Source organism: Camarhynchus parvulus, chromosome 2 (genome assembly GCF_901933205.1).
Source record: "Camarhynchus parvulus chromosome 2, STF_HiC, whole genome shotgun sequence".
NCBI classification, from domain to species: domain Eukaryota; kingdom Metazoa; phylum Chordata; class Aves; order Passeriformes; family Thraupidae; genus Camarhynchus; species Camarhynchus parvulus.
Window position 1 is genome coordinate 51,592,411 of NC_044572.1, and position 14,242 is coordinate 51,606,652.

Here is a 14,242-nt window from a genome sequence, read left to right on the forward strand (position 1 = left end):
AGCAATGTTCTGTTTACCTATGAAGCAGAAAATACTTGAAAATTTTGGGCAAGCTTATCTTAAATTCCTATGATTAACTCTACCTTCGGCTGCTCTCCAGCCTCTCAGTCTTACAGTCACAGAATTTTTTTAACCAAAGTCAGAAGTCTTTATTATGGAAGCAAAAGAAATAACCCTTATTTCTCCCTTTCCAAATAAATAGGTGCCTACAGCAAGTAGTTATTCATCTCTCAGCTCTGTAGATGTGATTGGCTGGTGGCCTGATTACCCTCTTATGCTTCACATTACACATCCCCAGTAAATAACCTGTGTTTATTGCTCAGCCCACATCTGTGTTCAGGTTAAGCTTCAGTGTACAGTGAACCAGTTCATGTACATGTAACCAGAATTTCCTCTTTTTACACAGAATAGCAGCTTATCTTTAACTTAGAAAATATTAGAATTTAGCTTTCTGAGCAAGGGATTTTTTTTCTTTTCATCTTGGGAGTAGTATTTAAAGATGTGTACAATGTGAATGGGATTATAGATATATATCTGCGTCATAAGACACAGATGCGTAAGGGCTTTAGACTTCATAAGAACCTCAAATGACATTCCAGATATCTTTAAATATTTAAAATTGCAGATTAAATGTATTTGCAATTTTTAAAAGGCATATTTTGGTAATGCACCGCTTGTCACATGTCCTTTCTGGGATATAGACAAAAATTCAGTCTCTGATTCCATGGTGCAGAAAAGTTGTACTACAAAAGTTGGCCTTTGGTTTTAGAGAGATTGCCCTTCCCAGATTTAATTACCCTAAACTTATAGAATGGGCTGTTGAATGTTCACAGCTGGACAATCCATTTAAGAAAAAAAACCCTTATTCAATGGAGTGTAGATATTTATAGTAGTAAACATCACATGTGATCACATTTCTGTGTGTCATGCCTGAATACACTGTGGAGAGATACTTGATTCAGAAAATATGCAGTATAATTTCAGGTAATACATTCCCCTAAATGCATTTACCTCTTATCTTGGAATGTAGGGAAAAGTGGTAATTGTTCACAAAATCTGTCTGCTTTTGGGAAGTTCCAAAAGGGAAGTTGCTTATGTACACAAACTCTCCAGTAGAAAGCACAGTAGTAGTTGTCCAGAGGTTTAGTATATAAACTTGTAAATGACATTACCTTCAGTAACAATTGGAACAGTTCAAAGGAATATATGATAGGCAAATGTTTACTTGCAGCTCTTTCTGATTCTTCTGATTCTAAAAACAAACATAAGTTTTGGCTACATAGACATTTAATTGAACATGCAAATAAGATATATGGAGTCTGAAAATATTTAAATATTATCTATACACTTGCACGTATTGACACAGAGTACACAAGCACACAAAATAAAAAGATTAGCCATCAAAGTTGTGCCCCAAGCACTTGGTATTTAAAAAAAACTCTCCAAACTTAGAGTGGATTTAAGGCTGCCTCAGCTGCAGACATCAGGAAACACAGTGGCATTTTTGGCTTCACCCATTAGGAGTATAAGATACAATATCCTGAAAGCAAACTTGCTGCTTTGAGCATGAAGCTTTAACTACTGCCACATTTCTTCTGGAGGTATCTGCAGTAGCTCTAGGTTAGGGGTGATAATTCAAATTTAGGTTTTTGTTAGATCTTGCTCTTTCTTTGTTTTCCAGGATTAAAGTAAAAAAAAAAGGTAAAAAAATAGGATTTTTTTTGGATTCACTGGAAAAATAGTAGCTGCTCTGATGAAAACTGTCCACCACTTACGTATTGTGGAGAAAAAGTTAATGATTACACAGTTTGTAACTGCAAAGACAGCAAGTGGAGAAGGGCATAAGCAATGAAGCAGCTAGTAGTTCTGATGTATGGAAAATTAACCCCTTTGCAAAACAGAATCGCCACTAAGTTATAGCTGGAATTCCCAGATGCCAATGGGCCCTCAGAGCTGTCTCTTATGAGTGATGTCTAAACTGAGGGCAGTCCATCATCTCAGGAAATTGCAAGGCAGTCTCTAATACAGGTGTTGTTTCAGTTCCAGCAGCTGTTTAAAGAAATGAAAGGACTACTCATACACCCAGCAGAAAAGCAAAGAGGCTGTATGGAGCAGTAGGACAGAAATGTCTATTTTATTTTTGTGCATGGAAATCTGGAGCATTGACATTTTCCCACTCTTTTCCTGTTTTGTTAATTTGCTCAAGAACTAAAACAGATGTAAATGTCTTCCATAGATATCTCTCCTGTGCTGGTCTGAGAGCAGGTTTCTGTCATGAGTCACGTTTTGGAGTAATAGAAAACCAAAACTGTATTTTAGGATTGAAAGTTTGGGGAAAGCTTGGATTTAAGGTTGGATTTGAACTTTTTGATTGTACCAAATTTGCCTTTTTCTTCCCCTGTACATCGGTATAACCATTTCCTAAGGTAAGAATGTGTTTGTTTCTAGAACAAGTCAGTACTATGTATGCTATGTTTGAAATGAAGAAACTTCTACAGTTATAATTCAGGAGAAAAGGAGAAGGTAGAAGTTTAGTAAACAAGAAGCTCTTTATTTATTATTTAATCTGATTATTTATTGGTTCCTTAGTTAAACTTGGAATGGTGAATAACAGTAATTGTATTATTTAAATCTGTATATGCACTTGTAAGTAAGACTACAGTGGCTACTTTTTGCAACATGTCTTAGTAGCCATGCACAGCTTTTAGTCATAAATTTAAGAGGAACCACCCTATGCAGCAGAGAGATTGCAGATCTAATGATGTATTTCTGGAGGTTTTTCTGTGTGTCAGTATATTTTTTTGTTTCACTTTGGTTCTTGGGAAGAAAGTTGTTTATATGGAGAGGATGAGAGCAGATCGAATAGAGCAGAAATACAGTGTGTGAATTGGGTTTGTTAACTTGTAAGCAAGTCATGAAATGATGCATTTTTAAAAATTTTGTGTTGAGAAGGTTAAATTTCAGTTTGGAGCTGGGGGCAGAGTGGATTGTTTGCTATTTCTAATCCTGTCAAACAGCCCAAATCTTCTCTGGTGGTGACAGACCTATAGTTGGAAATACCCTCAGCAGGTTCCTCAACCAACAGGTCCTCCCAAGTACCCCAGAGAGTGGCAGGTCCTTCCACACAGCCAGAATGAAATTGTTTGGATCCAGAATTTTATCTGGCATCTGCTGAGCCAATATCTTTTGTCTTGGGTTAAAAAGTAAAACCTTTGCAGTTGTTCATCTCTCCATTGTATTATAATAAATACAATAAACAAATAAACAAATAAATGAATATAATTAATAAATAAATATCTTCTACTCAATAAGAATTTATCCTGAGATAAAGTTTTGTTGAATGCCTGTTTTCTGTAAAAAAAAATACTAAGATAAAACAACAGTATTCATAGATTGTATCATGTGACTGACTGTACAGCATTTAAAAATTGTTGCCAAGGACAGCAAGTTGTTTCAAGAATTTTCTTTCCAAAATCTTGCTGAATGTAGTAGTTTGCCACTTTCTATGGAGACCTATTGTCTTAGCCTCTATTATCACTCTTGTTGTAGACCTTTCCAGACCCTGTGTCTCTGATAAAAAGCAGAGCAGACCAGTAGAAGGAAGCTCTTAGTACTGATACACTTTGTGGTGTCTGATGTCCACATTGCACACTTTTCAGGGTTGTATTTCAGACTTGTACTAGTCTGGGTCTGTGATTCTGTGAATGCCCATTAGTGGGTAGAGTACTTTAGGTGCTCTTCTGAAGAGATCTTCCAGTTTAATTTTGTACAGAAGGAATTTTCTGTGTGTGCTCAAGTCACTGTGGATCCCAGTGTGGAGACAATCCATAGTATTAAAAAAAATTAATTAAAAAATATTACTGTAAATATACAGTAAGTTGTCAACAGTAAAACCCCTTTTTAAGTAAGTGTAATAGTAAGTATGGCGTTTTTCACAGCTTTTTTCTATTTTACAGCTTTAACCCCTTTAAGTTTTCTGTCATTTTATATGTGCCAAAACAGCATCACATGTAGGTGGACTTTTATTTAAATTCATTATAATATTAATGGATTTTTTTAAATCCTGATAGATGCTTTTTCTCTATGTAAATTATTTGTATGATTTCAGCTTGCACCTCCTTCATTTCAACTCTAATTTTTTGTCTTGTCCTCCACTACTGGATTCAAAGTTACTTTCATGTTGTTGAAGTCTCTGGCAGATGTCTTTGTCTGACCTGAGTGCTCCTTAGCACCTGCCAGGCTTCTTTCTCACTCTTGTTTAAATTCTCAAAAGCTTTTTCATTTTTGTTTGCCCGCAGTGTCACTCCAGTTGGATAAAAGTTCTGTTGCCTCAAAACTTCTGATGCCCCAATAAACTCTGCTTTGAATCCTCTAGTCTTACTTAACACAGTCAAGTCTGAAATTTCTGCTGTCTGTGGTTGTCTTTGCAATGGGAAGCATTTCAGACATCTGAGGAGTTCTTTTTTTTTTTTTCCTGCATGAAGTCAGAGTTCAAGCTTCCAGTTAGACTGACATAAAGTAGAGGGGGGAAACAACTGCTTCTCCAGTTGCAGTACCAAAAGGTAACTTAGCTAAAATTGAAGATTTGTGGATTTAGGGTAAAATTTAGCATGACGCTCAAGGACCAGATGTGAAAACAGGAATGATACCGTTAAACAGGTATGTATATTCATGGGCTTTTACAGCGTCTTTACCAACAGACTAGGGAAGTATTTGAATGAAGAAAATGAAAATTCACTGGCTTTTGGTGCCCTCTTGGCATTTTCAGGACTTCTGGGGAGTCATAGGTTGGTGGCTGAGAACTGGTAAAATGGTTTCCTCACCCCCCACTACTGAGAAGACAGCAATGATTCACCTTCATCAAAAATAATGCTTTCTTGAAGTTTAACAGAAAACACTAATATTAAAATGGAATTTATTAGTCCTTGAAGCTGATAAGCTGCTGTCCTGAAACTATCCTAAGAAAACAAAAGGAGAGAAGGAGAAATTGAGAAAAACAGACTGTATGAATTTAGAAGACAGACCTGTTGTTTTTTTGGGGTGTTTTTCTTCCTTGTATCCCAAAAAGTCAAGTTACAGTTTTTTGGTGCAAAGTGTTGTTGTTCACATTTGAACATAGTCATCAATATTTCTTTTACAAAACTTATTGTATCTGCAAGCTAAGACAACAACATAAAAATTTATTGTCCAGACACTAACATTTCCTGTTATATGTAATCTCAGATTTGACTTGTGATGAACTTCATTTTAAAAAAAATACTGATAAGTTAATCTCCATTAATTTATCATATTAATTAGTTGAAATGACATGGTTTTGGGAACTTAACAAGATATATTTTCTAAATTAAGCTCAAATTTCAAAAGTAATTTAGATTAGTAACATATTTTAGAATATACAGAAGTGTGCAGCCCCAAGTGAATGAGAGAACATATTAGCTAACTATTTTGGCATTAACTGTGCTAAAGCAAAGCCAAATTAACTTGCCTTATTTATTAATATTATTTATATTTAAATATTCTTTCACAAAGTTTCCAACTAAAACCTCCTTATGCATTTCATCTACTCTAGATATTCAGTAATTATCTAAGCAAGTGATTCTCAAGTAACTTACCAAGAGTATTGTTACTATTTAAAATTATCATCTTTATTCAATGTATAGGTGTTATTTCATTGGATGAGTGTTTTGTTAGAGTTATACCAGGTTAGACAGGGGTTGTCTTCCATTCACTTCCAAAAGAAATCTGGAGTGCCAGTTTTAGAGTCTGTTAACAAAAACACACTATTTTCCCCACCAGTCAAGGTGAATTACATTTTAAAAGTCTTATGTTTCTCTCCTTGTCTTGAGGGCATTTTAAAAATCTTATGTGCTTAATATTTCTTGGCCATATTGACTAACCAGTATAGTATTCAGCAAAGTCTGAGACTCTGCATTTGTCTCCATTTGGTTTCTTGCTAATAAAGTCCAAAACACCCCAGAAGAAATGGATGATTTCTCTCGAGATTATTTCTCTCTGATTTCATCCTGCCACTATGCTTGGCCCTGTAGCCAGAATGCGTAGCTAATTACCTGTGGCTAATTATCTTTGTTCAACCCTCCTGAAGTGCCATCCAGGGATTGTTAACTATTAACTTTTTGGAGAGACATCCATTGAAAGGTTTTGTAGTGCTGTGGTGATTGAGAGCTGCCTGTCACATGTCAGTTCCTGTCTTGTATCTCTATAGAGATCTTGTATCTTGTAGGGCTTTTATTTCTGTTTTAAATGGGAAAGTGAATTGTTGTTTTGTGTTTGTGCACAGCCTGGCCTGTGGCAGGAGCTGCTGGAGCTCATTCTGGTCACCTCAGTGCAAAGGCTTCCTGTTGATGCTTCTGTGTCCCCAGCTCTCTAAGTGGTGTAATGCAGCCAGCAGTGGCCCATGAATGCATACAGGAATGTTTCCCACTCTGGTGGCCTGTCAGGAATGAGTCTGACCTTTTTCCCAAAACCTCCTGAAGAAAACAGCCATGAAAGTGGTTGGTTTTTTGGGGTTTTTTGGTTTTTGTTTTTTTTTCTGGAGGGTTATGTGAGTGTCTGTCCTTCCAGTGAACCATTGTAGGCATCCCTACAGCTGGTCTCAAGTCATGGTTGTTAAGAAGCAGATTCTTAAGGCTTTGCTGAGTAGGAAGAGAGGCTGTGGATCAGGAAGGGACTAAGACACACATCATAAAAATCTTTCAGAAGAGCTTCATGTCCTGAGCTTCTCATTTGTAAGAAACAGTAATCTCTGCTTACCCTGATTTTGGAAAGGGTCCCTCTGCAAATCCTGTGTGTGAACATGAGTGTGTGCACGAGGGCTGCTTATTTTGAGCAAGGAATATTTGTTTCTGCCTGTTTCAAAATGTAAGATAACACACTTAAAAATTTTAGGGTTTTTATTTGTTTGTTTCTTTTTTAGTGATGCTTTTATTGCAATTCACTCGATCAAGTCAATGTTGCAATATACTCCAGATAGTTTTAAACCTGATCTTCTGAAATGAAAAGTTGGGAAAGACTTGAGAGTAATGAATTTTTTTTTTTTGCTTTCTCATTGCTGTGATTTTACAGAGTCCTTGCAAAATCAGTTGTGATTTAGTTGTCTATTAATTTTTTTTTTAAAAATAGAGTTCAAGTGGCTTGGAGAGAAAAGTTCTAGTTCAAAACTTTCTTCCTCATTAGACATTTTCAGATCATATTGACCTAAATGGCTTTCTGCATATATCTTCTATGAAAAAAGCTGAGAGTTGGGGTTGTTCAGCTCTCCCTGGAGAAGAGTCTGGAGAGGCTTTCTTGTGGTGTTTTCCATATATAAGGGGTCTTATAAGAAAGACAGAGAGAGACGTTTTACCAAAGGTTTTTGTGACAGGACAAAGGGTGATGGCCTAAACAGGAAGAAGGTAGGTTTAGATTTTTTCCATAAATTAGATGGAGGCATGAACAAATGGATAGGTACACTGACAGATGCCCAAGCTTAGCTGTTTTTATATAATGAAGATGGGTGTTATCATAGTTCTCAAAGCATGAAATTTGGCTGAAATGTTCATAAGCATACACGAACATGGGGAAATTAATATACCTGTATGTATTGCATTTCATTCATCATAATGTGCAATTTAAAGTGAGGAGTTAAGTGGGTAATATTTGAGCATCCAAGATCAACACTAGGAAATAGACATGTATTTTCAAGAGATTACTAAGTCTCTACTACTGGAGATTTTACAGCCACCTTTTCCACTTCCTGTTCCAAAAAATTAGCTAGTTCTTTTTAAACCAGACAAAAATGCACCTCCAAATTCCTCTTTGTACAATGTGTGGTCCTCAGAGATTTGTTGTAGACAATCTATTTTTTATTAGTAGAAAATTTCCCTTAGTCAAGGGGGATTGGGTTAAAGCACCTAGGCCAACTTGACATCCACAAGTCCCTGCAATCTGACAGGATACATCTATGAGTGCTGAGAGAACTGGCAGACACCATAGCAAGGCTCTTTGAAAGGCCCTGGAGATCAGAAGGGATGCCTGAGGACTGGAAGTAAGAACAAGTCACCCTGGTCTTCAAAAAAGGGCAAGAAGGAGGACCCAGGGAGCAACTGACCAGTCAGTGGTGGAGCACCTCATTTTGGAGACCATGACTACCCACATGGGCGCAAGAAAGTGCTTGGGGTAGTCAGCATGGATTCACTACAGGGAAATTCTGCTTGACCAACCTGATGGCCTTCTATGATGAGACAAGTACCTGGATGGATGAGGGGAGAGCAGTGGACTTTGTCTACCTTGACTTCAGCAAGGCTTTTGGCTCTGTCTCTCACAGCATCCTCATAGACGAACTCAGGACGTGTGGATGAGTGAGATCGATTGAGAACTGACCAGCAGATCCCAGAGAGCTGTAATCAGTGGCACAGGGTCTGATTGCAGGTCTGTCACTAGTGGCAAAGAACTGTCTGAAATTCAACCAAGGCAATTGCAGAGTCCTGTGCCTGGGGAAGAAAAACCCCCTGCACCAGTGGAGGCTGGGGGCCAAACTGCTGGAAAGCAGCTCTGTGGAGAAGGACCTGTGAGTCCTGGGGGACAACAAGCTGTCCATGACCTTGCAGTGCTCTGCCAATGCCTATCAGTATCTGAAGGGAGCATGTGAAGAGGATAGAGCCAGGCACTTCTTGGTGGTGCCAAGCACTGGGACAAGAGGCAACAGTGTCACCAGAAACCAGGAAAGAAATTCTCTAACCAATTTACTAGGATAGAAAGAAAACATTACTATTAGCAGTGCTGGATGGGTGGAGAATTCTCAAAGCGTGCATGCCTAGTAACTCAACAGACCAGGTTATATTCCTGAAATTAGCACATATTCATCACATTTCCTCAACCATGCATATATGCTAATTATTTACATGGACTTATTTTAATATGGCTCTGGATCTTCTGATGAATATTTTCTCTTTGAGACTGTTCCAAATATGAGATCAGGTTGTAATGCATGTCGTTTACCATGCTTTGTTGTGACACACAATCTGATTTTTTTCTAGAAACTAAAATGTCTGCTAGTACATATTGATCACTAATATAAGTAAATAAGGAAGCATTGGCTGGCATGAGACTTATTAGTCACAGATGTAGAGAGCACAAGGCCACATTAATCTCTGGTATTTGTACTAAGCAATTTATGGTGAAAACTAAGCATTAATGATGAGTATAGGGATTATACGCTATTGTGCTAAAGCTAAAAGAATTTTCCAAAATCTTACCCCGCTGCTGTGTAGATTTCTTAGAGAAATAGAACTTGTTAGGTAACAACTGGCAGAAACTGATGCACAGAAATTTCCACCAGAATACAGGGATGAACTTCTTTACTGTGTGGGTGATCAAATACTGGAATAGTTTTCCCAAAGAGCTTGTGGAGTCTCCCTCACTGGAGGTATTTAAGAACTGTCTGGATGTAATCCTCTGCCATGTGCTCTAGGATGACCCTGCTTGAGCAGGGAGCTTGATGACCCACTGTGGTCCTTTCTAACCTGACCCATTTCTGAGAAGTTCTCGTGCTCTGCAAAACTCCACTTTTCTGGTTAGTAATGGTTTGAGCTAAGTGTAGTGGGTTGATGCTGCAGGATGCCAGGCACCCACCAAAGCCTCTCTCCCACTCCCCTCTGCAGCTGGACAGGGGAGAGAAAAATATAATGAAGGGTTCATGGCTTGAGATAAGGATCAGGAGAGATCACTCGTCAAATACCATCATGGGCTTCCAGCAGCTTCTCACAGAAGCCACCCTTGTATCTTCTCTCTGCCAAAACCAGGCCATGCTAAACCAATACAGGCAAGCAATAGGGTTTTTATTCTGAAATCTTTCATGTCTTAATTGCAGTTCTCTCCTAGTACTAACCCAATGGCATCTCATTTCATGGAGCAGGAGTAGCAATGAAATCACATGCTTTCCAAGAGGGAAATGTAGCTAGAGAAGTTTAGGAATGCAAGAAATCAGTATGCAATAGTAATGCACCTAATTCCTTAAGCAATCCTTGATTATGTATTAAGTTTATTACTACTTTAAATAGCTTGAAATTGATAGTTTAGCTTCTAGGTTTTTCAAGTATTTGGCTATATGTTTTCTTCTTGAATGTTTTTGATACTTTTGTGAGGTATTTTATTCTTCTATCTCATTAATAAAGCCTACAAACAGGTTTGACCTAGCAAGTTCCTGTTTTATGGAAGGGTTCAGTTCCTTTTTCAGAAGATGCATCCTGACTTTCTCTTTGTGTGAAAGAGACTGAAAACTTTTATATACAGAAAATGCAACAATATGCATGAGTCAAAGGGTCTAAATAGGCAGTATTACTTGTTGCAGCCTTTCTGCTTTTGTGAGGGTGAGCCGTGAGTTTTAACAGCAACCTGTCATTCTGTTGGCCCCCATTTTATGGTTTTTTATGTCATGCTTTTCATCTTGCATTATACTACTCTGTATTTGCTATAGACTTGTTCTGCTGTGGTCCTGTTTCATGGGTTCGAGTTCTATTTTATTCCCAGGCAGTAAATTGAAAGAATTTAATAGATTACAGTAGGTCAGCTGGAAGGGACCCACAAGAAGCACCTAGTCCAACTACCTGACCACTTTCAGGACTGACCAAAAGTTAAAGCATGGCTTTAAGGGCATTGTCCAAATGCCTCTTCAACACTGACAGGCACAGGGCACTGACCACTTCTCAAGGAAGTCTGTTCCAAGTGTTTCACCACCCTTCAGGTAAGGAAAATATTGCTTATGTCAAGTCTGAACCTTCCCTGATGGAAGCAGTTTTTAGCTGTTCCCACATGTCCTAGCACTGGGAGCCAGGGAGAAGAGCTCAGTACCTCCCTCTCAGCTGCCCCTTTTCAGGAAGCTGTGGGGACCAGTGAGGTCACCCCTTGGCCTCCTTCTCTCCAAACCAGACAAACACAAAGTCCTCAAGGATGTGTCTGCTGTGCCCTTTGCCACCTTGGTGCCTTCCTTGGGACACATTCAAGTATCTTCACATCCTTCTTAAATTGAACTGCTCATGCTACTCAAGATGGGGCTGCACCAGCACTAAATACAGATGTGACCATCCAGTCACCTCTTTTGACCAGCTGGTGATGCTGTGTTTGATGCACTCCAGGATGGGGCTTGCCCTCCTTGCTGCCAGGGCACACACACTGCTGACTCCTGTCAAGCCTCCTGTCAGCCAGCACCCCCAGATCCCTTTCTGCTGGGCTACTCTCCAGCCACTCCTCTCCCAGTTTAGTCTCATGTCTGGCATTGCTCCCTCCCAGGTGCAGAATCCAGCATTTGGACTTGTTCAGTTTCGTGCCATTGATGATTGCCCAATGCTCCAATCTGTCCAGATATCCATGCAGGGCCTCTTGTCACCTGAGACAGCCAACAGCACCTCCCAGTTTCATTATTTCAAACTTACTAACTGTGCATTCAGCTCCTGTATCCAAGTCATTGATACAAATATTGAACAGAACTGGCCCTAGAATTAAGCCCTGAAGAACACCACTGGTCACCAGTCACCAGCCAGAAGTTCTAAGCAGTACAATATTCCATTCCCCCACCACATCCTTCAACAAAATAATAGCTTTTTGTGAGAACTGTGATCTCCAACTGGCTACTGAGCTTTACAAGAGAAAAGAAAAAATGTGGGGGAAAAAAAGAGGAGAAAAAAATATATATTTGAATGGCGTCTTGAATTTTCTTTAATTATATTTTTCTTCTTGACCTGAGCAAAACATCTTTGAGTTTCAGAGGTGTAGAAAGAAGTCAGTCAATTAGTCATTGCTAGCACCAGATCTGGGTCATAATATGTCTTCAAAGCTTGCTGTTACAAAGCAGAACCCATTTTCCTGTCTACTGAAAGTAGATATGGTTTCTTATCCTAGGTCAATGACTATCTTTATAATAATAGCAAATTATTTTTTCCTGTAGCAGAGATCAAGAAGGAATGCAAAATTGTCTCCTAAGTTCATTTTTGCTACTTCCAGTCTCTATCCTACTTGCCTAGAGGTATATGAAAGTTACAGTCAGAAACAAAAGGGAGAAAAGAGCATTTATGAGATTCCCCCACTCCATGAAAGGAATTCTGTTCATCAGTTTGTTTGCACTGAAGAAATTAGAGAGGCCAGGCTTTTATGAAGCCCTAATCCTAACATGAAACCTCCAAATATGAAGCCAGTTCTACTGAAAGGATATGGTATATGAGAGGATTTGTGGGCTCATGATTTGCTGCCATTGTATAAAACGTTAAAAAAAAGAAGACATCATAGGGATTGAGAAGTACAAGATTGAGAAGTACAAGAAACTAAAAGAAGGTGTTGACTACTTTCTTTTTTGTTGGCCTGTTGATCATTCTTCTTATTTATTCAGTATAGAAGATTTCCAGGTGAGACTTCGGACCAGGAGAGCTACAGAGATTTACCAGTTTGCCTGGGAACAGATAAACAGATTTGAATTTTGTGTATTCTTATGTAGCATAAAGGTGCCTTTCTGTAACAGTCAGTGATACAGTGCTAAGAAGAAATTGTTTCTTGCCGCGAGTTAGGTGAACATTACCCTGTCTTTTAAATTAATTCACACACTTCTCTAATACCCAGAAAAATAAGATAGTAAAGTCTAGGTCGAAGGGATCCTACAGACTCTTCCCCTGTAGAAATACACAAAAAAAGGAAGGGCAGTGACACTAAATTTATTATGAACTGATTCATAATGAAAAAGATTAAGCTGAATTTTTATCACTTAAGAATTGCAGAGTATTAGTGCCCTTAGTAAAGGCCCCTCTAGGCTGACAATTTAACTGCAACACTGCATAATAATTATACAGGCAATATGAAATCTTCAGCAGCTTGTCTACTTTTCACTCTTATCTGCAATCTATACTCTGTAGTCTCATAAATGGATATAAAAAAATAGTTCTGATTTTTTTAAGGTATCATTAAAAATGCTAATTAAACCTATAATGATTAGCCTGCTGAGGATAGGGCACCAAATGCACAAGCTCAAGGATAAAATGTCACACTGGGCCAGTCTAAGGCTTGCTTAAATTTAGAAAAGGACTGGGGATATCTTGATCATTGTAGTTTCACTCTGTATTTGTGGTGTATTTTGCACTGATTTGTGGAAAACTGGAGAAAATGTTGTGGAATCTCATTTGCAAGTGAGAAATTTAAACAGAATGAGTTTCTCTTTTTGGTGGTGTTCAGAGTAGAACAAGAATTAGTATTTATGGCATTTGTCAATCTTTAAGATATGTCTGTGAAAAGGAATTAAACTAATGAAACTCCCTTTTAAAGTATCTTTTGTATTCCCAGACATCTTTTTAGGTTGAAAAAATGTTTTCATCCCTTTATTTTTGTGCATGTTAGCACACATGCTGCTGTCACTTTTAACTGCTTGCAACATTCTAAGGGAAGTATACTTTCAGATTTTTTGCACCTGTGATTGCTGGGTTTTTGCCACCCATATAGACTGGCCTGCAGAAGATAGAGAGTTGTTTCACAGGCTCATGCTGCTGCAAGTGATGGGCAAACAAGGGATTTGCTCCCTGTGCTCAGAGACATGAGAAATGTTCTCTCAGGCTGGTTTTTGCTAGGACTGTAGATGTTCATGTGTGAATGTGTGAAATTGTGGAATCATTTGCTCTCTCTGCATAATTTGTACATTAGATATACAGTAGCAACCATTTAAATGTATAACCTCAGGGTGTAGTAACTCCTTTTGGTTTACTGGCACTCACCTCCACAGGGATTTCCTTCTGTACCCTTATCCTAAATTGGTTTGAAACAGATGTGTTCATTAATTTTGTCTAATAATGATTATAATATATTCTGTCTTTCATACCTGGGATTTTATTCACTGTAAAGTCTTTTTCCTTTTTTTTTTTAAGTGCTCTTCTTGAAGGGTAGCTTTGGTAGGGCTCTGTCTTGCAAATAACTGATACACTGAAGTCTATCCATTTCAGCACAGGAATATTCTAAGCTTTTATAGTAGGGATTGGCAGGATTGGGTCCAACAGTTTTCAATATTATTTTGAAGTATAACAAATCTGCTGGTTTTTCTCTATGTGTTTAAGCAGTCATTGATATGACATATGAAAGCTTTTAGACATACAAGTTTTTGCTGGAACTATGGATACTTTTATTTTCAACAGCAACCAAAAGCCTGGTTGGCTCAGAAAACATTCTCTGAATGGTGTTCACATAATAGCTACTTGGTACTGTGTGTATTTGTGTG

General features: G+C 38.2%; 1 protein-coding gene across 3 annotated transcripts in view; it reads left to right on the forward strand.

The window, feature by feature from the left end:
* Positions 1–14,242, forward strand: part of TPK1 (thiamin pyrophosphokinase 1) — a 302,429-nt gene that overhangs the window by 220,615 nt on the left and 67,572 nt on the right. The gene's annotated exons all lie outside the window — the stretch shown is intronic.